The sequence below is a fragment of the Malaclemys terrapin genome, chromosome 3 (genome assembly GCF_027887155.1).
Source record: "Malaclemys terrapin pileata isolate rMalTer1 chromosome 3, rMalTer1.hap1, whole genome shotgun sequence".
NCBI lineage: Eukaryota > Metazoa > Chordata > Testudines > Emydidae > Malaclemys > Malaclemys terrapin.
Window position 1 is genome coordinate 130,349,303 of NC_071507.1, and position 12,112 is coordinate 130,361,414.

A 12,112-nucleotide genomic window follows, 5' to 3' on the forward strand; every position below is an offset into this window, starting at 1 on the left:
TGTGTCTTGGATATTTTTGCTGTAAATTCCACAGCATCAGCTTTTTCTTCAATTGGTTGCCAATCCCAGCAGGAATCAGGAAGCCCTAGAGGTAGATAAATATGGAAAATGATTCTAAAAAAGTTAATTTATATGAACTTCAAAAATGATCTGTTTCAGCTTCAGTTCAAATTTGAGGCAAGTGGTGAGATTGGTATGTTTATCTGAGGCAGTTCATTTCCCCCCTAACAAATTACTGAATATTCACCATGTAAAGACGAGCAATCAGAGTCAAGCAGTTCTTCTGCAGAAGTGTCAATCTGTTTTTATCTGACTTGGACAAAGGGTTCTGTCACTGATATGAAGATCATATCAGGCTAGGGTTATCCAGTATCACCTTGCAAAGGCAAGTGTCTTTCCTAAGCGTGTTTTTTCTACCTCGCCCAATGCTGTTTATACACATTTATTTTCTCTTGCCTATATAGTCCCATATATCTGTTACTTCCTATTCTACATAGAGGAGAAAGCTGTGCTATCTGCAATACCACAGTATGGTAACAATTGCAAAATGTTGAAGAAACATAGGAACTACCATACTGGATTATACCTGAAGTCCATCTAGTCCAGCATCCTCTCATGTAAAATCGGCAAATATGGGTTATATCCACCCCTCCTATTAGATCTCCTCCTGGACTCTACTGGAGAGATTCTAGAGGAGAGCAACAAAAATGGTAAAAGGTTTAGAAAACCTGACATATGAGTGTGACGTTGCACTCTATATGATTTTATGAAAATATGCTAATGAATATAATGTAACTGGAATATGCTTCATGCAAAAGGTCTTTGTAAGGTATCATTACAAAGCTTATAATCTACTGAGTGTGGTCATCCTATTTGTAAAAGTATCACTCTGGTATCTGAAACTAGAAATATGAAATATAACTCTGAGGTTCTATTGTAATTATGCGAAGTGTGGGCCATTAGTGGTGGTTTGGAATCTTGATGGCTCCCATTAACCAAGACAATTGACTGTAGATGGCTCTGTTTACTTGTAAATCTTCCTGTATATCTGTGTGCTGGCAAGTGGGTAATGAAGTGTTACAGTGACATGTGATCATGTAATCGGAACTGGAATCCATCTTTAACCTGGTGCTTTTCCATTTAGAAGGAGAGGTGGGAACCCAGAGAGGGACAAAGGATTCCCACCTTGTGCAAAAGATACATAAGGGGGTGGAACAGAACAAAAGTGGCTGCAGTCATGAGAAATCCCCCTAGCTACCACCTGAGCTGGAACAAGGACTGTACCAGAGGAAAGGATTGTGCACAGACTAGGAAGGTGTCCAGGCTGTGAAAGAAGCTTATTGAAACATCTGAGGGTGAGATTTTATCTGTATTTAGTTTTCTTACTGTATTAGCCTTAGACTTGCATGTTTTGTTTTATTTTGCTTGGTAATTTACTTTGTTCTGTCTGTTATTACTTGGAACCACTTAAATCCTACTTTTTCTATTAATCACTTTTTAACTTGTTAATTAACCCAAAGTATGTATGTATTGGTCCTGCTTTGAGCAGGTGGTTGGACTAGATGACCTCCTGAGGTCCCTTCCAACCCTGATACTCTATGATTCTATGATTAATACCTGGGGGGAAGGGAGGCAAACAGCTGTGCATATCTCTCTGTCCGTGTCATAGAGGACAAACAATTTATGAATTTACCCTGTATAAGCTTTATACAGGGTAAAACAGATTTATTTGGGGTTTGGACCCCATTGGGAGTTGGGTGCTGAAGACAAGAGCACTTCTTAAGCTGTTTTCAGTTAAGCCTGCAGCTTTTGGGGACGTAGTTCAGACCTGGGTCTGTGTTTGTAGCAGGCTAGTGTGTCTGGCTCAAACAAGGCAGGGCACTGAAGTCCCAAGCTGGCAGGGAAAACAGGCTCAGAGCACATCAGGTGGCAGCTTCCAAGGGGGTTTCTGTGATCCAACCTGTCACAATGAGTAAAGGTTTAAAAAAACTGGGCATGTTTAATCTTAAGAAAGAGAGACTGAGGGGACCTAGTAAATTTTCAAATATGTTAGGGGCCATTATAAAGAGGAGGGTGATCGATTTTTTTTTTCTCCATGTCCACTGAAAGCAGGTCAAGCAGCATATAGGATCAGGTGGTAATTACTGTGTGCTGTGTTTCATTTTCTGACACCTATATTTAAAAATGTTTACACTGTATCCTTGAACTCTCAGATGAGGGAAAAAAAACCCACAACACAAGTTATATAGTCTTCTCTAGAAAGTGACTCCAGTCTATGGAAACCAAGAGTGGAATAAAAGTTGTGAATCCTTAATTGACATATTATAAATAAATGTGAATGATAGTGAACGTATAAGTAATTTTCATTAAACTACTTGTTTATGATTTGTATCTTTTTTTAATTTGGTCATCATTTGTAAATAGCCTTCTAGAAGTTTAAAAATAAATATTCTTCCATCTTTAACCTATTTATTAACACTTTAAGTGATTCTGTTCTCTGGAAGAACAAGATAACATGGCTTCATTTTAATTATTTCCTTAACTGTGCACCAACATTATTGGCAACGTGAGTGGGAGCATATAGACTCTGCATATTATATCTAATTGTTGGTGCAGAGCTGGAAACCAGATTTTTTTTAAAAAGGAGAGTAGATTTCACAGAAAAAGTAACAAGCCACCTTTGAACCTTCCATGCCAGGGGCCTGCTTTGTTCCCAAATAAATTCAAACTAGATCTGAGCAAAACTCAGAATTTCCATCCTGCGGGAAATACAAGGATTGCAACATTTGTGTTCATCCCAACTTGGGACAAAGTTGAAATATCAAAATTTTCCACATAACAAAATATTCCTAAAAGTGTTGATCTGGAAATGTTGAAACATTTGCATTTCTGAAACAAATGTTTTTTTGTTTTTTTGTTGAAATGACCCCAAAGTGGTGTTTTGAACCCTTTAACATTAAACTGTATTTCCCTGTTGTGATGAATTGCCTCATGGAAGTTGTATTTCAGGATTGTGATGTCCCCATTCTTCCTAATGGGTTAGGTTCCCTCACTTGACTACATCTCCCATGATGCACTAGACACCTTGGTCAGAGAGGTTTCCATGATGCATCATGAGATATTTAGTCCTCCATGGAGCCCAGCCCATAGAAGAGAATGGGACTCTGACCGCCAACTCCCATGAGGCAATATGCCACAATTGGGGAATGCAGTTTAATGTTGAATTCATTCAAAAGGATATTTCTGGGTCAGCTCAACAAACTGAAATATTTCAATGTTAATAATTTTTTGGGGTAAAATTGTAATTTTCCCGCTGAAAATTTTGACTTTTTTGAAAACTGCATTTTCCGTTTGGCTTACAATTTGGTGTATAAATTAATGTTACACACACCCTTAGGAATGTGTGTATATATCTATAAACTATGCTTGGATAGCCATAATGATTTGGGTTTTTTAAATATTTTTTAATGTTCTGTGTATTGGTGTATAAATGTTTAAAATAACTCTTAGTAAACCTGTGGCGCTTATATTTACATGTATTTACCTATCAATTTTTAATTGGTTGATAGTTGGTTTATGAGAGAATTTGAGTGGATGAAAATGGCTTTAAAAACAATGCAGTGTGAAACAATTTCTCTTGAAGCTCTGTGAATGGTGCTAGATTGAAAATATGGGGATTTAAGTCCTCTGGACATCTGTGTTATGAATTGAATCCACCAATTCATTTCAAGTCGGCCACAAATTAAATGACAGTCACTACTGAAATGTACCATGTTCAAACTGGTGACCTGGAGGGGAAAGTCTTCATATCCAATTGCCCAAATTCTCCTATTAAAAAAGCCAACAAAAGCCTTTACAAACTTAAAACCCTGGGGAGAATTTAATAACTGCAAATAAATATGCTCACTTCTACAATAGTGTTTTCATTTGCCTTGCATTCCACCTCTGTTTTGAGGGGGGGGAAAAAAAGTCAAAGTGGGAGAAGCCATATGACTGACAGGTCTAAAAATATAGACCTCGCAGCGGCAGAATTGTTAGTTTGATTTATATAAATTTAATATCAAATAATGATCTCTCCTCCTTTTTTCTCTCCTAGCTGCTGAATCTTACATCCTGGTCTAGCCCCACTTCACAAAAACATTTCAAAGCAATTTAAAAACTAAAAAGCAATCTTCTGTCCAGTACTTTTATTAGTTAATGACACTTTTTTTTCCCAATGCTTATGGCTCTCCCACACATAAATTACTTTTGCAAGAAAGAGAACACATCCAAAATAAGACCGAGGCACGAATGTGTTATATGTATTAAGTTCTTAAGGAAATCTATTTCTTTTTCAACTGGAACTATGTAAGCGACACATGCTGTATGCATTTATCTATTTGCTCCTTGCCTGACAGTATCTAAATGAAATGTTCAGTCCCAAGTTTTATTTAAATGTAGAATGTCCAAGGAAGCAACTTTGTTTATCTGAAATATATAGTACATATTTTTTTCTGTCTCTGCTTAAAGTTTGCATATCTGGTGAACAGCTTACTATGGACCTACAATGAACACATTGCAACTGTATAAAACCAGGCTGCTACTGACATTTTCTTGATAAGATTTGCATTAAAATATATTCACAGAAATCCTGTCTTGCAAATATATCACTGCACAATCTTTATCAATTTCAAACACACTTAGTCTTTTCCATGCATAAAGCTTACAGAAACATTTGCCAGGAACAGTTACCCTAAAAGGGAGGAAGAGGGAGAGAAAAAAGGTAAAGTATTTTATAACTATCAGTTCTCTGTAGTGCCAAGATGGAGCAAAGAATAAAAGACATGATAATAAATCCTTGTTTTATTCATCTACATTGATTTCACAGTAAATGTCTTATGCAAATTTAGAGCATTAGCATGCTCTTTTTAGACATATCTGCTCATATATTCTACATGGCTTTTCCTTACTCTCTCTGAAGTGCAGGGAAGAGAAAAGTAACTGTAGAAGGGGTTGTTTTTATTCCCTTAAGAGTCTATTATCTCATCATTTTCTGGATTGTGCAAAACACAAAAAAGTTACCATTTATCATTTTTATTTATCAATTTTGCAATGTCACTTAGTTTCACAGGGCATATGCATAACCATGGAACAATTACAGAATATAGCAAAAGACATATACTTACACCCAATAGTTGGAAGCAATCTTGTTGATTACATGGGGCCCGATCCTAATCCCTCTTGAGTCAATAGTGAAATGCTCATTGACTTCCACTGGAGTAGGATTTGCAACAGTGGACACTATTTTTCAAGTAACTAATTTGTTCATATATATATTAAGTACTGATAGTTGCTGTACTAAAAATAAGGGCCAATTTTCTTTCTGATGTAACTTGATTATCTGGAAAAGAATTACACTAGGGCATAAATTTGTCACAAGTTTTAATTTAGCTGAGGGAGGAAGGGGTGTATGTATAATCAGGCTTGGCAAAATTCGACTTTTTTTGTAATTTTGATAGCTAACTGATTATTTTAAGCAGTTTTTACATTTTTATCAATTTCATATTTTTACAGTTGCAGGCAATTCTGGGGGCATAAAAATGGGGAGATCAGGCAATTTAATAATTACAACACAAATGGTCAGCATTACGTCAAAGTACACAAAGTAAACTTAAATCAAACTCTTAAGTTCTCAAAGCATAAAAAAATACTGATAAATGCTATCAGTAAATTTTGAGTATTGATGGAAATATTTTTTCATTGGTTTGTGTGTATACAGTGAAATGGATGTTTAATGACTTACTAATGAAGGATTTGATTTTTTTAAGCCTATATATAATACTTATACACAAAATTGCATCCTGTGATTACACTGTGGCTACTTAGTGTGATGCTATGTGTCTATTTAAAAAATGTATATATTTAAATAGTCAATTGTTATGTCATATTCAGAGTTCATGTATCTTTATTTTCTATAACTTACAACTACAAAATTTACTGCACATAAAATTTTTTAACCAAATTCTTTGTTCACATAAATTGGTTCATCTGCATTTACTTCAACTGAGTAGTACCCATATGTACCAACAGAGAATTTGACTCAGCAGTTTTTCATGTAACATTATTTAAGATGAATGGTCCTAAGGAACTTATGTATTTGTGAAGCAAACAGGTTTGTTCAGGTAAATCAATATTTATCCATTGCTACTTGAGAAAACCTGTAACACTGTGACTCTATATATCGAATGCTCCTTCATCCAGACCACACCACTCGATCCATTGTCTACAGCCAAGCTCTACAATACAATTGCATTTGCTCCAACCCCTCAGACAGAGACAATCACCTACACGATCTCTATCAAGCGTTCTTACAACTACACTACCCACCTGCTGAAGTGGAAAAAACAGATTGACAGAGCCCGAAGAGTACCCAGAAGTCACCTACTACAGGAGAGGCCCAACAAAGAAAGTAACAGAACGCCACTAGCCATCACTTTCAGCCCTCAACTAAAACCTCTCCAGCGCATCATCAAGGATCTACAACCTATCCTGAAGCTTGATCCCCAACTCTCACAGGCCTTGGGAGGCAGGCCAGTCCTTGCTTACAGACAGCCCCCAAACCTGAAGCAAATACTCACCAGCAACCACACAACTGTCACAAAGCTAAGCACTGGTAATGTTGACAATGGTATTTCCACCAGATTATATGTCTCCAGCATCAGCCCCACCAAAAGGATTAACTAACTCCATTTAGGCTATGAAAACTGCTTTTGAAATCTAATCTTTTCCTGGAATAATACTTTGAAGCAATGATTGTGGATCATCTTTGGAACCTATATTGGCTTGGATCGGGATTCTAGCAGTCACCACATATAACTCATCTCCTGTATGATATTCTTATTATCTATGAAATATACTGCAGTACTTTTCTTTAGGTATGATGAGGATGTGATTTGCCAGCCTGAGATAAAGTTCTTACTTTCAAATTTCAGTTAGAAGGTGGTTTAACTGTAGCTATTTCTTATCTCTGTCACTTTCACCTTGTGATCATCAGCTGAAATACTATCAGCCATCTCAATCAATTTTAAAGCAAAGCAGCTAATGCTAATCAGACATTACTACTTTTTCAAGGAAGAGAGGCTGGTAAATCAAGCCACATGCATTAAGTTTCCCAACACATAGCATAAGAAGTAAAATATTAAACAAAAGAATACCGAAAAGTATTAAAAGCAAGTCAACAATCGAACATTAAAGGCCTGATCCTACAAAGCAGATTCCAATTGTGTGCCCCCATTTTTCCAGGTGCAACACTTTGTGGGAGCTTTTTATAAACGTGTAAAATTCTAACTACCATACTTGGTTGAAGAGCAAAATTAGACACTAGTTACACCACTAAGTGCACCTGCAATATTAGAGTCTCAGATGAGGCCCCTTCTGATCAAGAGTGCCGCCAGCTTTTCTGCCGCCCTAGGTGGCGGAAGGTCCCATCCCGAAATACCGCCCCCCACAGAGGCGGCGGAAGGTCCCGCCGCCGAAATATCGCTGCGGTCGCCACCCCCCAAATTGTAGTGCCCTAGGCAACCGCCTAGGTCGCCTAATGGGTTGCGCCGGCCCTGCTTCTGATAAACATGATCTAGAAGTCCCAATTTTTCACTATCCCTTGGAGGGTGTGGAGATAGGCCCACTTGAGGCTTCCTGATGCAGACACCTGGCCCTAGCACAGTTAGAACTGCACACGAACAGCTCCAACTTGCCCAGCTGGCAAAAGGCCCCTCTGGGACTTATACAAGTAAAGGGTTCGGTCCAGCAGAGCTTTACTTGACTATGTCTTGTCCTTTCTCCTGCCCTGCTCTCAGCACCTTCCTGATATGCCCCCTTTATGTCCAGGGGAAGGGTATGGCAGGTGGAAGAGGCAGCTATGTCACCACCAGCAGATAGCCATGTGGTGCAAAGTGGCCTTAGCAGACCAAGTAGGCATTTACATTTCAACACAAAATACTTAGAACCTGCAAGCACTCTACTGTACATGTAACAAACATTTCTGTTACTTCCCATATTTCTGGGGCGGGGCAGGGTGTGGGAGGAGGGAAAATACACACAAAGGAGTCTCTCTTTTGTATAAATCAGATATAAGTCTGAGTTATTTTAAAATGTAAAATTCATTTTCTATTCATTCTTTTTAACTGCCTCCAATTAGCAGCTAATCTCCTCTGCTTAGCTGCAGGCTCCAAACTGGTAAGTATTGTGATTGAGTAAGAACTAGTTGGGCACTTTCTTTTCTTCTAGTTATGAGATATAATTACTTTGGAACTTTCCAGACCTTCCCATGATTAGTGAGGCTTTTGGAATTCATAATCATAACATGTATATTTGTAAAAAAAAAAAAAAAAAACCAAAACCTGAAAACTTTTACATTAAAATAAAAGGCTGCAACCCCCCAAAAGGAAGGCAAGTTGGAGGCTAAAACTGCTGGAGTGTTATTTAAGAGAAAGGAGGGAAGGGTTAATTAGCTCTGGTACATCTCTACCCCAATATAACGCTGTCCTTGGGAGCCCAAAAATCTTACCACATTATAGGCGAAACCGTGTTCTATCAAACTTGCTTTGATCCGCCGGAGTGCGCAGCCCCGCCCCCCCGGGAGCGCTGCTTTACCGCGTTAGATCCGAATTCGTGTTATATTGGGGTAGAGGTGTATTGTGATTATCAGTCAAATTGCAGTAAGGAAATGCAGAAATCATGCCAGAAAGATAGGGGAATCAGAAAAGGTGGTGGGCAGGTAGTGGCATATTCTGCTTGTGTGTGATATTTTCCCCAGAAATGATTATTCAGGGGAGAGGAGGTAAGAAAAAGAAAACTATGTTCCTATCATCATTTTATGGGACTTACTCACAGATCACAGTGAGGAATCCAGGAGCTGCAACCAAGCTAAGTGAGTGATCAGCATTCAGAGCAAGGCTCAGGACAGGTGTTGGGAAAGGGTAACTAACAGTCTTCAGGCTTCAAGTCCACTTTTATGCTGATCTTAGCAGTGCCAATTATTTCTTACTTACCTCCCCTGTTGTCTGTACCAGGGCCAACTGCTGAAGCCCCCAAAAGAAGGCAAAGCTAGAAATAAGCCAGTCACTAAAACCATCTGATCAGGAATACCAATTGTGTTGGAGGGGAGTATATGATTGTGATGTCTGCAGATTCTGTATGATTTCAAAATGCCTCTAGTTGAACAGTAACAGCTTGTCTATATCTCAGTGGCACTCACATGGTTCAGAATTAACTGGTTCTGAGACACACCAACATCAAACTCTATTCCAAACAATTCTGATAATGCAGGTAAAATGGTTGGATCTCTTCTGTGCACAGACAGTGTTTTGTAGGTGTTCAAGGAAAGCAGAGCAGTAATTTTCCTGTTACATTTTTTTAGCCCTTTCTATTTTTCTTACTCTATTCATTTTTTGAGATGAGTTCATTTGTACTTCTTGGTAACAGGAACCTGTCCATCATACCTATCTTTAACAGCCACCAATCCCTTCCTCCCTGAGAAAAATACTAGAAGGGTCTGGCTGGAGCTTTAATCCACTTCAGCTTCCACCTTCTTAAAAAAATCTAGAAAAAATAGCAGAATTTCAACCTCTAGATTCACCTCTATTAGAATAACGAGGCGGGGAAGATATGATCAATTGAGATTCCTTTCCTTTTAAATTGGAGGTACTGCTAACTGAAGAGGCTTAACTAATTGCAACTGCTGTAGTATCCTAGAATCATGGGCAGGGACCTCAAAAGGTCTTTTAGTCCAGTCCCATGCACTCAAGGCAGCACTAAGTATTATCTAGACCAGTGCTTCTCAAAGTTGGGCTGCCGCTTGTTCAGGGAAAGCCCCTGGCAGTCCGGGCCGATTTGTTTACCTGCCGCGTCCGCAGGTTCGACCGATCACGGCTCCCACTGGCCGCGGTTCACTGCTCCAGGCCAGTGGGGGCTGCGGGAAGCGACGCGGGCTGAGGGATGTGCTGGCCATCCTTCCCGCAGCCCCCATTGGCCTGGAGCGGCAAACCGCGGCCAGTGGGAGCCGTGATCAGCTGAACCTGCGGACATGGCAGGTAAACAAACTGGCCTGGGCTGCCAGGGGATTTCCCTGAACAAGTGGCGGAATGGCTTTGGGAAGCACTGATCTAGACCATGCCAGACAGGTGTTTGTCTAAACTGCTCTTAAAAATCTCCAATGATGGTGATTCCATAAACTTCCTAGGCAGTTTATTTCAGTGCTTAACTACCCTGACAATTAGGAAGTTTTTCCTAATGTCCAACCTAAACCACCCTTGGTGCAATTTAAGCCCATTGCTTCTTGCTCTATCCTCAGAGGTTAATGAGTATAATTTTTCTTCCTCCTCCTTGTAACAATCTTTTATGTACTTGAAAACTGTTATCATCTCCCCTCTCTATCTTCTCTTCTCCAGACTAAACAAACCCAATTTTTTCAATTTTCCCTAATAAGTAAGGCTATGATTTAGTCACAGGTATTTTTACTAAAAGTTATATACAGGTCATGGGCAATAAACAAAAATTCACGGCCCATGACTTATCTTATACTAAAAATACCTGTGTTTAAATCTCTGGGGGTGGGGGCATGGGAGTGGGAGGGGGGCCTGCTGCTGGGGGAGCATCTTGGGTAGGGGGCACCCAGGACGAGTGGCACCAGCTGCCGGGGCAGTCACAGACTGTGACTGTTCTGGCCAGTTGGCCGGGGACCACAGCTGTTCCGGCCAGAGTCTGCCTGGGGCTGTGGATGCTCTGGCTAACAGACCGGGGACTGCTGCTCGGGGCCAAAGACCGTGGCTGCTCCAGCTGGGGCCCACTGCCTGGGGGCTGGAGCTGCGGCTGGTGTGGCTATCCCCAGGGTCACTCCAGCAGCAGCTGGTCTGGTTGTCCTGCGCAGGGCCGGCACTTCCATTTAGCCGACCTAGGCAGTCGCCTAGGGCATCAGGATTTGAGGGGTGGCAATTCTGCAGCGGGGGGTCTTTCTGCACTCCGGGTCTTCGGCAGCAATTCTGCGGCGGGTTCTTCACTCGCTCTGGGACCCACCACCGAAGTACCCTGAAGACCGGGAGAGTGGAATTGCCGCCGAGGACCGGGAGCGCGGAAGGACCCCCCGCCTAGGGCCGCAAAAACCCTTGCGCCGCTCCTGGTCCTGAGGGCCACCTGAGCAGCTGGTCCTGTACCCAGCTGCTTGGACAACCCTGGGATCAGTCACACTGGACCCTGCAGAAGTCACGGAGGTTGCAGAAAGTCATGGAATCTGTGATTGTCATGACCTTTGTGACAGACACGGAGCCCTACATATAAGTCACATTTTCTAGACCTTTAATCATTTTTATTGCTCTTCTTTGGAATTTCTCCAATTTGATCATATCTTTCCTGCAATGTGGTGCCCAGAACTGGACACAATACTCCAATTGAGGCCTAATCATTGTGGAGTAGAGTGGAAGAATTACTTCTTGTGTCTTGCTTACAACACTCCTGCTAATACATTCCACTGTTATGTTTGCTTTTTTGCAACAGTGTTACACGGTTCACTCATACTTAGCTTGTGATCCACTATTACCCCCAGATTCCTTTGTGCAGTACTTCTTCTTAGGCAATCATTTCCCATTTTGGACCCAACTCATTCAGAGCTTCATAAGTCAAAATTAGTACATTGAGTTGTACCTGAATTTTCCCCGTTAACTACTTGCAATTTTTTTTAAATGTCTGTTTTCCCTCCAATTAACTACTTTCCCATCTTCTTTTGTTTTCCTTCTGCCTCTCATTCTTTATAAATAAATAAATTAAATAAATTTAAAATTAAAGAAACTTTCCTTGTTTCTGTCTCCCCTGGACACCTTACTTTCTCTTCTACTTTCCTTTTATACATCCCTTCTTCACATCTTTCCTTACCGATTCTGGACCATTACCTGGACAGCCAGAATATGCAGTGCTGTACTAGTGGCTCCTCCCTTGCTCCTTGCTCGCCTGGAAGCAGAAGTCATAGCTCCTTCACACCAGTGGATGGATAGTCAGGAATGAGAAGAATGCTGTTCTCAAGCCCCACAGGAAGAGACAAAAGTGGTGTGATGGGGTTGATTAACCTCACACTGGAAAGAAA

The 12,112-nt window shown here is 40.5% G+C and overlaps 1 long non-coding RNA gene across 1 annotated transcript in view; it reads right to left on the reverse strand.

The window, feature by feature from the left end:
• Positions 1 to 592: 592 nt before the first annotated feature.
• Positions 593 to 12,112, reverse strand: part of LOC128833493 (uncharacterized) — a 31,882-nt gene continuing 20,362 nt past the window's right edge. Inside the window, exon 3 of the long non-coding RNA XR_008444254.1 lies at positions 593 to 688. This is a non-coding gene — a long non-coding RNA (uncharacterized LOC128833493). The remainder of the gene's footprint in view (positions 689 to 12,112) is intronic.